The 12,515-nt window shown below is 45.4% G+C and overlaps 1 protein-coding gene across 1 annotated transcript in view; it reads right to left on the bottom strand.

Moving 5' to 3' along the window:
- The window catches only part of LOC130913180 (coronin-1C-A-like), a 75,590-nt gene that overhangs the window by 60,153 nt on the left and 2,922 nt on the right, over window positions 1-12,515 (bottom strand). The window lies entirely within an intron of this gene.

The raw sequence follows: 12,515 nt of genomic DNA, 5'->3' as shown, positions 1-12,515 counted from the left end.
ATTCCGGTTCGTTCAGTAAAACGATTCGTTCAAACGAATCGTTCAACGAATCGTTCGCCCCCCTCATCTCCCTCCCCACCCAAATGAATCGTTCGGTTAGTGAACGGGAAGTGACGTTGCCGAACGAATCACCAAAGACCGCTTCGCAGTATAACTGAACGGGAAGTGACATTGGTTGGTCCCTCCCTCTCTTGCACATTGACCACTCGTCGTAGTTTCAGAAATGAGTGACAGGCGATATCATTCTGCTCTCAGAGACAGCCTCGTCTCCCTCCCGCTGCTGCAAAAGCGAGGGAGAACTTCCGCGTCGTCTGTCCTAGTTTTATGGGCTCAAAGTCATGGCTCGTGCTTGCATTTCGAATTAGGACACGGTTAAACATTTTCCTTTTGAGGGGGAAGTCGGGGTTTGGGGTCGGGGGCGCACGGACTTTCTTTAGCATGATCTTGCTCACATATACAATGCTGCTGCTAACAGCCAACGCGGCATGCCTGCTGTCACGAAAATAAAAATAAATCGAAAGTTTAATTTCTAATTATGGAACGGCCAACACATCATATTAACCTCTCGCTCTGTTGTATTTTTGTTTTTTATTATTAAGATGATCGTTTTGAATTTTTGCACTGGTATTAATAAATAAAATAATCCGGTCAGCTCCCCTGTCTCCCCGCATCTCAGATCGTCAAATGCTGACGAGAAATAATTGTTTGCTTTATGATTTCGCCTTTCTACTCTCATTAGTCTGTTAAGAAAAATGTAGACATATTGCGACATCTCCCGTGTCCGCGCGCTTTGTTTTTGGGGCGCTTGAGTAGCACATGATGGACGGATTGACATAATTTGTCAAACCAACCGACACCCTCTGACACGAAAAAAAAAAAAAAAAAACACTCGGAAAAAATTGACATGTATATACAGTTTCATTGCAAATCAGTATTATGGTGATCATACTAAATATTATTTTTTTTCTGTGCACATATGAGGTACATATCGCTGCCATGAAGCCTCCATATAGTGACAGTTCTCTGCCCGCTTCACTGCCGTCACGCGACCGCAGCTCAGGTTTTGCTTGCCTCGCAGCTACGCGTGTTTTAAATTACTGTAAATTTGATAGTATATCGTCATAGGCACAGTCCCGAGTCTGTTGAGAAAAGTAGAACACTAAACCATGCTCGCTAGATTTGTGTGGTGTTTTTGTCTTTTTGAGCAGCATTTGATAGGCTCCACGTTAACAAATATGTGACAAAGTCGTTTCCTTTCATTTTATGACTCGTTCACCGCATAGTCATTACTGGAAAGTCAAGTTAGCAGCAAGCTAGGTCAGGAACCGGAGGACCGAATCACTGAACGGGAAGTGACAAAACTCAGTCTTTCCCCCCTGCCTGCACGCTGGCTGCTTATTGGCCACACGTGGAAATGAGTGACATACGCCATGATTCTGTTTCCGCTCCCTCCCCTGCCCGCGATGAGGCTGGCGTCTGATTGGTCGTGTGCGATGTCAGAAGACGCTGCCGCTTGCTCAACGCCCTCCCACGCAGCGAACAAGCGCCACCAACTTCATAGAACGAATCAGTGCAGATGGTGATTAGTTCGGTCTCGTTCACCCAAACAATTCGTTCTAAAAGAACGAATCGTTCGCGACCGATACAACACTACCACCAACTTCATAGAACGAATCAGTGCAGATGGTGATTAGTTCGGTCTCGTTCACCCAAACAATTCGTTCTAAAAGAACGAATCGTTCGCGACCGATACAACACTAAGTCAGACTGGTTTGAGGAACAACATTATAACCAAGGGCGTAGGTTGGGTCTCAATGTTGGTAGGGACGATATAACAGCATAACCTGCATGTACACTTTTTACTGGGAAGGGGACATTGATCAAATTAAACAGATTGGGTGAACGTATAAGAGGATTTTCCGGGGGGGCCTGCCCCCCCCCCCCCGGGTGTCCAAGAAGTGTCATCCCATGTAATTAATTTCCTATAGACCCTACTCACCAACGTCACAGAATGACATGTCGCTGTATCCGGCCGCCATATTGTCCGTCTTTGTTTATCCGTATTCTCAATGGTTTCAATTTGTCGTGCAAGTTATAGTGCAATTCATGGAAGCCCCGGTGCTTTCAGACGCTGTAAACTCATTGGATGCGTTGCATAAAAGGCGTTACATGGAAAAGCTTCAGTCTATCCATTCGCCAGATCCATATTTGATGCCTAAATCGATATTTTTCGACCCGCTGTCTTCGCCCTCTCTGCCTGACATCTGCTACCCTGATATCTACAACTATCTTTTCCACAGAAACTCGACCTATTCTCACGAAACCTTGAAAAACATTAAGAGCAGCACTCTTTGCAACATTACCCTGTGTGATTTCTAAAATGGCGACAATCAAAAAAAAAAAAAAAAGTTGACTGCGATGGCCGACGCTTCAAGGATAGGTGGATATTGGACTATTTCTTCAATAAAACACGCAACAACTGTGTCTGCCTCATTTGCAAAGAGACAGTCGCTGTTTTCAAAGAGTTCGATGTGACGCGATAATATTACCGAACAAGACACGCTGACATGTACAACATTACAGGGAAGATACGCAGCGAGAAATGATAGCAACATGAAGCTAGTTTCATTTCACAGCAGCAGTATTTCGCAAGAGCCCGAGTGTCGAAAGAGAACGCCACAAAGACAAGACTGTTGAAATTATGAATTTAAAAACATAATAAAGCAAATGTGACACACAGAAGGGCTTGCTAACATTTGTTTAAATATATTGTTCTATGTAAATCAGCCAAGGTAGCCCCCCGCATTTTTACCACACCAAATCTGGCCCCCTTTGCAAAAGGTTTGGACACACCTGTTTAACTTCTTTCACTTGGTACCAGCTAAATATTATTCAAAAAATAATGTGGTGGAAGAAATAAGCATCTTGAATTTGAAACTGTATGTTGTCGGCGATTAGCCTCGCAATGATCTTAATTGTGGTTGTCAGCCCAAAACCCTCTAAATATATATTAAATGCATCTTACCAGATATAAAATGACTACTACATAATCTGTGGTGATTGTTTGGTGCCCAGTTTTCTCGTCGAATTGCAGCAGTCCATCTCGCTCTCCTCTCCGGGTCTCTCGGAATACGGTAGAACTTCAAGTCTCTCCGTCTATCTTCTCTGTTACTGTGACCAACCGCCACACACGCCTTCACCATTTTGATTATTAATGTTAACGAGCAGAAAAACACGCCATAATAGGAGGAATTTACGTAGCGGTAATGCTTAAACCCGACGAGCTGACGGACAATATGGCGCGGAGGCGTGGTTGTGACGTCATGTGAGTAGGGTCTATAGACCAGACATGTCCAAAGTCTGGCCCGGGTGCCAAATGCGGCCCGTGGTCAAATTTCATCCGGCCCCCAGCATCTGTCATAAAATCAATAATGTCTGGCCCACACACAGACTTAATAAATTGGTCAGCAGTACTGCTACCAGCATATGAAGTAGCTTACATACCTTACTTATTTCTTCCAACATCATTATTTTTTGAGTAATATTTAGCTGGTAACAAGTGAAAGAAGCTGGCCTCATCTACGGATCATCAGTTAAACAAGGGTGTCCAAACTTTTTGCAAAAGGGGGCCAGATTTGGTGTGGTAAAAATGTGGGGGGCTACCTGGGCTGATTTACGTAGAACAATACATTTAAAGAAATTTTAGCAAGCCCTTCTGTGTGTCACATTTGCTTTATCATAATTTCTTTTTAATTCATCATTTCAACAATCTCGCCTTTGTGGCGTTCTCTTTCGACCCTCGGGCTCTTGTGAAATACTGCTGCTATGAAATTAAATTAGCTTCAAGTTGCTTTAATTTCTCGTTGCGTATCTTCCGTCTTGTCGTACATGTCAGCGTGTCTTGTTTGGTAATATCGCCTCACATCGAACTCTTTGAAAACAGCGACTGTCTCTTTGCAAATGAGGCAGACACAGTTGCGTATTTTATTGAAGAAATAGTCCAATATCCACCTATCCTTGAAGCGTCGCAGTCAACTTTTTTTTTTTTATTGACTGTCGCCATTTTAGAAAATTGGAAGTAAAGGGTCACACTGGGTAATGTTGCTTAGAGTGCTGCTCTGAAAGTTTTTCAAACTTTCGTGAGGATACGCTGAGTTTCTGCGGACAAGATAGTTGTAGATATCAGGGTAGCAGATGTCAGGCAGAGACGGCGAAGACAGCGGGTCGAAAAATATCGATTTAGGCATCAAATATGGATCTGGCGAATGGATCGACTGAAGCTTTTCCACACAATGCCTTTTATGCAACACATCCAATGAGTTTCCAACGTCTGAAAGCACCGGGGGTTCCATTAATTGCACTATAAATTGCACGATAAATTGAGACCATTGAGAATACGGACACACAATGACGGACAATATGGCGGCACAATACAGCGACATGCCATTGTGTGACGTTGGTGAGTGGGGTCTATACAGTATATGATTTTAAAATTAAGATTTTTCCGTTAAAATAGTGTCTCTAAAAGTCGTAAAGCAATGAAATAAAAAAGCAAATATGAATGAAATGAAAGAAAACTAGGGCTGCCAAACGATTGAACATTTTAATCGAGTTAATCACAGTTAATCACATAACCCTATTCAAACCATCTCTAAAATATGCCATATTTTTCTGTAAATTATTGTTGGAATGGAAAGATAAGACACAAGACAGACATAAACATTCAACATACTGCACATAAGTACTGTATTTGTTTATTATAACAATAAATCCACCAGATTTTTTCCCCAAAAAAGTCTACTAATGGGTCTATCGTATTCCTCGTCGAATACTCTATAAGAAAAATATAACATATATGCATTTAAAATAATCCTAAACAATTTTATTAGCAAATTTAATACTCGTTTCGGTTGGTAGTCCACCAATCAGTTGTTTTTACGGAATAATTTGAATTTGGTGGGTCGTAGGGCCAATCTGACAACTGATTTCTTTTCCATGCGCAGCCCATCCCTCCTCCAACCGCCCAGCAAAGGAGCCACCGCCACCCCCCCCCCGGGACCCAGGGTGGTCCCCCGGGCCACCCGCGCGCCCATCAACCGGCCTTCAGGGATGGCAGGAGGGGACGCATCACCAACCCCACGCCTACACCCACCCCCGCCCGCCCACCCGGACCACGAGCCACAGCCCCCCAACCGGCACGGCACGCCACGGGACCCCCAGCGGCCCACCAAGCCCCAGGCAAGGCAGGGTCCCCCGCCGGTGCAGGCGACACCCCGCTGATACACCGGCGCCCAGCCAGCGACCCGCGACGGAGCGCAGGGCGGACGCCCAGCCAGAGAAGAGAGGGGAAGGCGGAGGCAGGAGAACGCCCAGGGACTGCCATGGGGCGACGCAAGATCGGAGACCCGACCCCCCAACCCACTCCCGCGGCCGGCAGCCGAGGCAGAGGGGAGGCCACACCCCGGGAGCCACGCCATATAGAAAAAGTGTGGGACCCACCTACCACCCTATTACTGTGGCTGCCAGGTTCCCGACTGGCAGCCATCACCCAGCACCGTGATGGGGGTGTGAGGGGAGGGTAGTGCAATGTATGCATTAAAATAGGAGAGCTTGGCTTGGGGCAGTGGGACCGCAGCATGGAGTTTCTGTCCAGCCGCCCGTCCCACCGCCCTTTGCCAGAGCTCTCCTGTGGAGTATGATGTGTGTGGTGCATTTAAAAAAGGTGCAGGGATGGCGGGGCCTGTGGTGAGGAGGCAGCCGTGAGCCCCCCCCCCCCCCCCCAGCAGGTCCCAACCATCCCACAACCTTGGTGTGTGGTGCATTAAAAACAGGGGGGAGTCGGGCTGGGACTGTAAAGCCCCGTCCCAACTCTCCCCGGAGAAATGTATGAGCATGTAAGTGCCAGGGTGAAAAATATTTACAGTGCCGAAGTGAGAAGTGCGTGAGTTAAGAGGCAGGCTCCCGCGGGCGTGGCCCCGTCCACCAGAACCACCGGCCCCAGGGCGGAAGAAGCGTCAGGGCCCCGATCAATCCCCGCCCCAGAATACCCACGGCGCCTCCGCGACCGCCCACCCCCCTCCCACCCACCGAGCACCCACCCCGCACCCCGAGCAGGCGCCACACCAAGCGCCGGCGACCAGGGGGCGTCCACCCCACCGGCAAGGGACAACAAGCCTCACCCTAGGCCCCGCGGGCCCCAAGAGGCCCCGCTAACGACCCCGCCGGCCGGGGGGCAGCCGCGGCCGCCGCGGCCCAGGGAGGCAGACAGGGCCGGAAACAGACCAAGGGGAGAGAAGCGCACCCCCCACAACCCACCCCCGGGCCAAGAGGGGCGCGCGGTATGGCACCAGAGGGCACCCCCCCGGCACCCGGTACAGGGAGACGCGGCTCCGGCCGGGCGGACCTGGGAGGGAACCATGGCTGCCGCGTACACCCCCCGGCCCCCACCCCAACCCCAACCCGGCCGGCCGGGGAAGGGCCGCGGCCCCGGACCGGCACCCGCACGGCCCCCCCACCCGCCCACGACACCAGCGCGCGCCCGACGGGACCCCCCGCACAGCCAGACGCAACCGGACAAGCCCCGGCCGAAAATCCCGGGGGCCAAGACCGGCGGCGGGACGGCCCAGGGCAGGACATTTCACACAAAGGTATATACCTCCGCATCCGATGGTGGTATTTTTGTGTTGCTACTCTTTCTTCTATTGCTCCAAGTCCAACTGCCCCCCTTACTTGCACACGATCGAAGGGCCCCATGTTACTTGTTGCCTGGGGCCCCCGGGAACCCTTGCTACGCCTCTGCCCGGGGACTACCTATTTTTGGTTTGATAATGATAATGATGAAAACTACAAAAAAAAAACAAAAAAATACAAATATGAAAAACTCATTTGGTCGGGAACTGTCAGAATAGGCCAAAATAAAAAAAATAATTAAAAAAAAAAAAAAAAAGCAAAATTTTTTTTCAATCAAAAAAGGGGGTAAGTAAGGCTACGTTCATACTACAGGTCTTAATGCACGAATCCCGATTTTTTTCGTGTTTTTCCGACTCGAGTGAGGCATTAACTTGACGGTCTGAACGTGACAAGTCGCATAGAACTGGACCATTTCAAATCCGATCTGGGTCACTTTCGTATGTGGTTCAAATCCGATCTGGGCCACATTTTTCCAGACTGTCGCGGCGGTCTGTACTGTCCGCTCTCCCAAATCGGATTTCATGCAAATTACGTCATCAAATAGCGAGAGAGACAATACCGTAGCGATGCAGCTATGCGTTATTCGCGCCTAGCTTGCAGTGAACACGGCTTTTGGGGAAGGGCTGTGCTTGACAACAGTCATAAAAAATAAAAATGGGTTGAGGATAAGCCTGAGAATGCTCAGTTTTCTCTCTGCTCCAAGTGAGCAATATTTCAACATTGCCTACACGGCCGAGAGTCGGGGCAAACGGCCCGTATGTGTGTGTGACATGCACGGACGGTGCGTGCATGCTATCGATCCATATAAACTTTGAATATAAGCCTAAACGGGGATTATTTATGTCTGTTATTTGTGTCCTCCTTTTGAAAAGCAAAATATGATATCCCTGGAATGACATGTGTCGTTTTGATGCTTCTTGCATGCGGGTCGTCTTGCTCAGCGCATGTCGGACTACGAATTAGTGCGCATGCGTAATACTTGAATGGACAAAGGCAGTCTGAACGGGCACGCCAAAAAACAGATATGACCAAAAATCGGATTTGTGCATTGAGACCTGTAGTATGAACGTAGCCTAAGTAAGTCAAAACCATTTTTTTTGTTTTTGATTACGATTAAGTACATCAGAAGACAACTTGAAAAGATAAGACTTTTTTTTTTATCTTGACACACCCTAATGATCATCCATCACATGCCAAAATTGAACATCTCCATTAAATAAATTACGGTGGACACTTTGATACACAGAACAATCCACTAAAAATATCCACACAGTTTGAGATGTGTATTTTAAAACCACAAGATGGCATTGTTTCGCAGAGACAGTAATCCAGAATATGATCCACATTTTTTGTTAAATAACTTTAGTCACGAATTTGAGTGTGCTTGGGGGGAAAATAGCTAAGAAAACTTTCACACAGAGACACACATAAACACTAATGCAGATGGTAGATGGCTTAATACCCATCCCAACCCACCAGATTCGTTACTGTAACGTAATTCCATCCTATCATGTATGTCTGTCCTACATACACATTCTATTTTGTGACTACAGTGGGGCAAATAAGTATTTAGTCAACCACCAATTGTGCAAGTTCGCCTACTTGAAAAGATTAGCGAGGCCTGTAATTGTCAACATGGGTAAACCTCAACCATGAGAGACAGAATGTGGAAAAAAAGAACCAGAAAATCACATTGTTTGATTTTTAAAGTATTTATTTGCAAATCATAGTGGAAAATAAGTATTTGGTCACCTACAAACAAGCAATATTTTTGGCTGTCAAAGAGGTCTAACTTCTTCTAACGAGGTCTAACGAGGCTCCACTCGTTACCTGTATTAATGGCACCTATTTTAACTCATTATCGGTATAAAAGACACCTGTCCACAACCTCAGTCAGTCACACTCCAAACTCCACTCTGGCCAAGACCAAAGAGCTGTCGAAGGACACCAGAGACAAAATGTGTAGACCTGCACCAGGCTGGGAAGACTGAATCTGCAATAGGTAAAACGCTTGGTGTAAAGCAGTACTTCTCAAATAGTGGGGCGCGCCCCCCTGGGCCGGGGGGGGCGCATGTGACTTCGGGGAACATGTTTTTTTTTTTTTTTGCCGCACTGGAATAAAGTGTACTTGCACATCCACTCAGTAGGTGGCAGCGGCGCTCCCATTTTCAGAGTGCGCGCAGTATTTTTGAACTAAGGAAGAGCACTCAGCACACACAGACAACAGATATGAAGAGCAGTGTGCCACCGCCGTTTTCGAAAGCCGTTTTCCGACCGGACTCACTCACGCAGCGACCCACTGTCTTGTCCGGTTCTCACGTCGCCGCCTGAGAAGTGCCATTTTCGGCTTGGGATTGTCACGACGACCACCCTCACCTACGGTTCTACCTCGGCCGCCGTGAATGCGCTTTTTTCGTGCCGTTTGCCTTTTAGCTTTGACTTTTAATACAGTGGGTGATGATGAAAGACCACTGTTTACTTTGTCTAAAAATAATTATACCAGACAGCCAGAAGCCAAATCAATTAAGACGCCACTTAAAGACATTAGACCCCAATCTCATTGCTAAGCCGCTTGATTTTTTCAGTGAAAACGTGCCGAATATTGCCAACAATCGTCCTGCTTTGTCAGTGTTATATCAGTAAGCCAGTGAGCATGGTTAGCATGCTAATTGCAAAATAACTCCACACCATTGCAAAGGAGGTAAATACTGTGAGCAGCAAAAATAAAAACTGTCCTGTCCAAGGACACTTTTTTTTCTTCTTTTATTCAGATTTGTTTTTTCGGTCAAATTTTTTGGCACATTGTCCTCATGAGTGAATGTTTCTAATCAATTTTAATTTGTTATTATTTACTGATTTTATTACATTTTATTTTTCTGTATCAAATGGTCAAAAATGTACCTTGAGTGTATTTTTTAGTTTGGATGTGATTTTTTTTTTTAAATTCAGGCAAATTTATGCACGTCAAGTCTTCTCTGTTACAAACAAAACAATGTTAATAAAGTTATATTTATTATAAGTTGATATATGTTACTTTTTTTCTTTATTAGAAAAAAGGACACAATGTTAGGCAGATGTGTATTTATAATAGTAATTTTGTAGACAAATGATACTATTTACAGTGGCTGCAGAGAGTTTGGGGGGGGCGCGAAACATTTATGTCTTCCTTGGGGGGGCGTGACAGAAAATAATTGAGAAGCACTGGTGTAAAGAAATCAACTGTGGGAGCAATTATTAGAAAAGGGAAGACATACAAGACCACTGATAATCTTTCTCGATCTGGCGCTCCATGCAAGATCTCACCCCGTGGCGTCAAAATGATAACAAGAACGGTGAGCAAAAATCCTAGAACCACACGGGGAGACCTAGTGAATGATCAACAGAGAGCTGGGACCACAGTAACAAAGGCTACTATCAGTAACACAATGTGCCGCCAGGGACTCAAATCTTGCACTGCCAGAAGTGTCCCCCTGCTGAAGAAAGTACACGTCCAGGCCCGTCTGCGGTTCGCTAGAGAGCATTTGGATGATCCAGAAGAGGACTGGGAGAATGTGTTATGGTCAGATGAAACCAAAATAGAACTTTTTGGTAGAAACACAGGTTCTCTTGTTGGGAGGAGAAATAATACTGAATTGCAGCCGAAGAACACCATACCCACTGTAAAGCATGGGGGTGGAAACATGCTTTGGGGCTGTTTTTCTGCAAAGGGACCAGGACGACTGATCTGTGTAAAGGAAAGAATGAATGGGGCCATGTATCTCGATATTTTGAGTGAAAATCTCCTTCCATCAGCAAGGGCATTGAAGATGAGACGTGGCTGGGTCTTTCAGCATGACAATGATCCCAAACACACAGCCAGGGCAACAAAGGAGTGGCTTCGTAAGAAGCATTTCAAGGTCCTGGAGTGACCTAGCCAGTCTCCAGATCTCAACCCCATAGAAAATCTGTGGAGGGAGTTGAAAGTCCGTGTTGCCCAACGACAGCCCCAAAACATCATTGCTCTAGAGGAGATCTGCATGGAGGAATGGGCCAAAATACCAGCACCAGTGTGTGAAAAGCTTGTGAAGAGTTACAGAAAACGTTTGGCCTCTGTTATTCCCAACAAAGGGTACAGAACAAAGTATTGAGATGAACTTTTGGTATTGACCAAATATTTATTTTCCACAATGACTTGCAAAAAAATTATTTAAAAATCAAACAATGGGATTTTCTGGGGGTTTTTCCACATTCTGTCCCTCATGGTTGAGGTTTACCCATGTTGACAATTACAGGCCTCTCTAATATTTTCAAGTGGGAGAACTTGCACAATTAGTGGTTGACTAAATACTTATTTGCCCCACTGTAAGTAAATCCAAGCTTAAATCTGACATGAGCGTGTGCCGTCTTTGGCTATTACTAAATGAAGCTTGGCCCCCTCTGATAAGGCATCGCGCAATGAATGACAACGTGATATGTCAATAGTAATGATGTCTATAGCAGATGGTAGAGTGCTTAACAGTGTTGGGCAGGTTACTTTAAAAAAGTAATTAGTTATAGTTACTCAATACTTCTTCCAAAAGGTAACTGAGTTAGTAACTGAATTACTCTGTAGTAAAAGTAACTAGTTACCAGGGAAAGTAACTATTTCAGTTGCTTTAAAAAGAAGTTGTTGTATGTGAAAGAATTTGAAATTTTCTGACCAGTATTCGAGTCAGTTGAATATAGAAGAACAGACAGGTTATAGAATATATTATATATATAATATAATATAATATTTATTTATTTATATTTATTTGCCCCGGGACATAAATTACTCTTTACATGCACGTTCTTTCCTTTAATTTCGACCAACTTGAAATAGCGTTTATATCTCCACCTCGTAAAGGACAAATTTTTCTCTGAATGCTCTGTCATCGTATCCCCTCTGCATCTGTTTTGCGTGTGTGTGTTTGCCGCACGCGCTGTTCCGGTTTGCGTGTGAAAACACCGGCTCGGATTGGCTTACCATAACACATGACTCTAACCCTCAGCCAATCACAATCACTTCCATCGCATCTATCCAGGGGGTGCATTCAGGTAGCCTCGTCCCCCTACTCCTCCCGTCACCCATCCTCAAGATGGAAGCAGCATTCTTGCTGGCTGACAGTGGGGGATGGGAACGAGGCTAGCTTTCAGGTGTAGCAAACACAGAAAAAATAGCATGCTTTGGAAAGCATTGTCTAATTGAATGAGCAGGGACAAACAGCCTGGAGTCGTCGTGGTACGTGCTGTAATATTCTGATACAGAATCATCCGGGGCACCCAAAGTGCACACGGCGCCATTATTGTTTTGCTCACATGATGCCAAGAGCCGTACGTTTGTGTTAATGTTGAAGTTCTATGTGCTATTAAAGAAACAGAGTGCCAGCATGTCCTTTGTGGTATATGTTTGCTAAGAAAAAGCACAAAACAAAACACGTGTGCTATTCTCGAACCTGAACGCACCCCAAGTCTTGGACAACAAATAAACAGAGCAGAGTAGACTTGCTACGGCTGGTAGTTTCTTCAATTTATTCAACGCAAGTAACACACCGCTTTTGAAAGTAACAGTAACGGTGTTGTAACGGCGGGAAAAAATTGTTGATATATTTAGAGATGTCCCAATCGATCGGATCCGATCACGTCATTTTCAAAGTATCGGAATCGGCAAAAAAATATCGGCCATGCCTTTTTTTAATATATATATTTTAATTAAATCGTTTTCTAATTGTATTTAACGTTACAGACATAATATGTTACACTCATCCAGAGTCTTTAGTTTAGGCTTAAGGTAGGGTTATCAAAAATATCCCGATAACGGCGGCAAT

The sequence above is a fragment of the Corythoichthys intestinalis genome, chromosome 3 (genome assembly GCF_030265065.1).
Source record: "Corythoichthys intestinalis isolate RoL2023-P3 chromosome 3, ASM3026506v1, whole genome shotgun sequence".
Taxonomy (NCBI): Eukaryota; Metazoa; Chordata; class Actinopteri; order Syngnathiformes; family Syngnathidae; genus Corythoichthys; species Corythoichthys intestinalis.
This window is presented reverse-complemented; position numbering and strand designations above follow the sequence as displayed.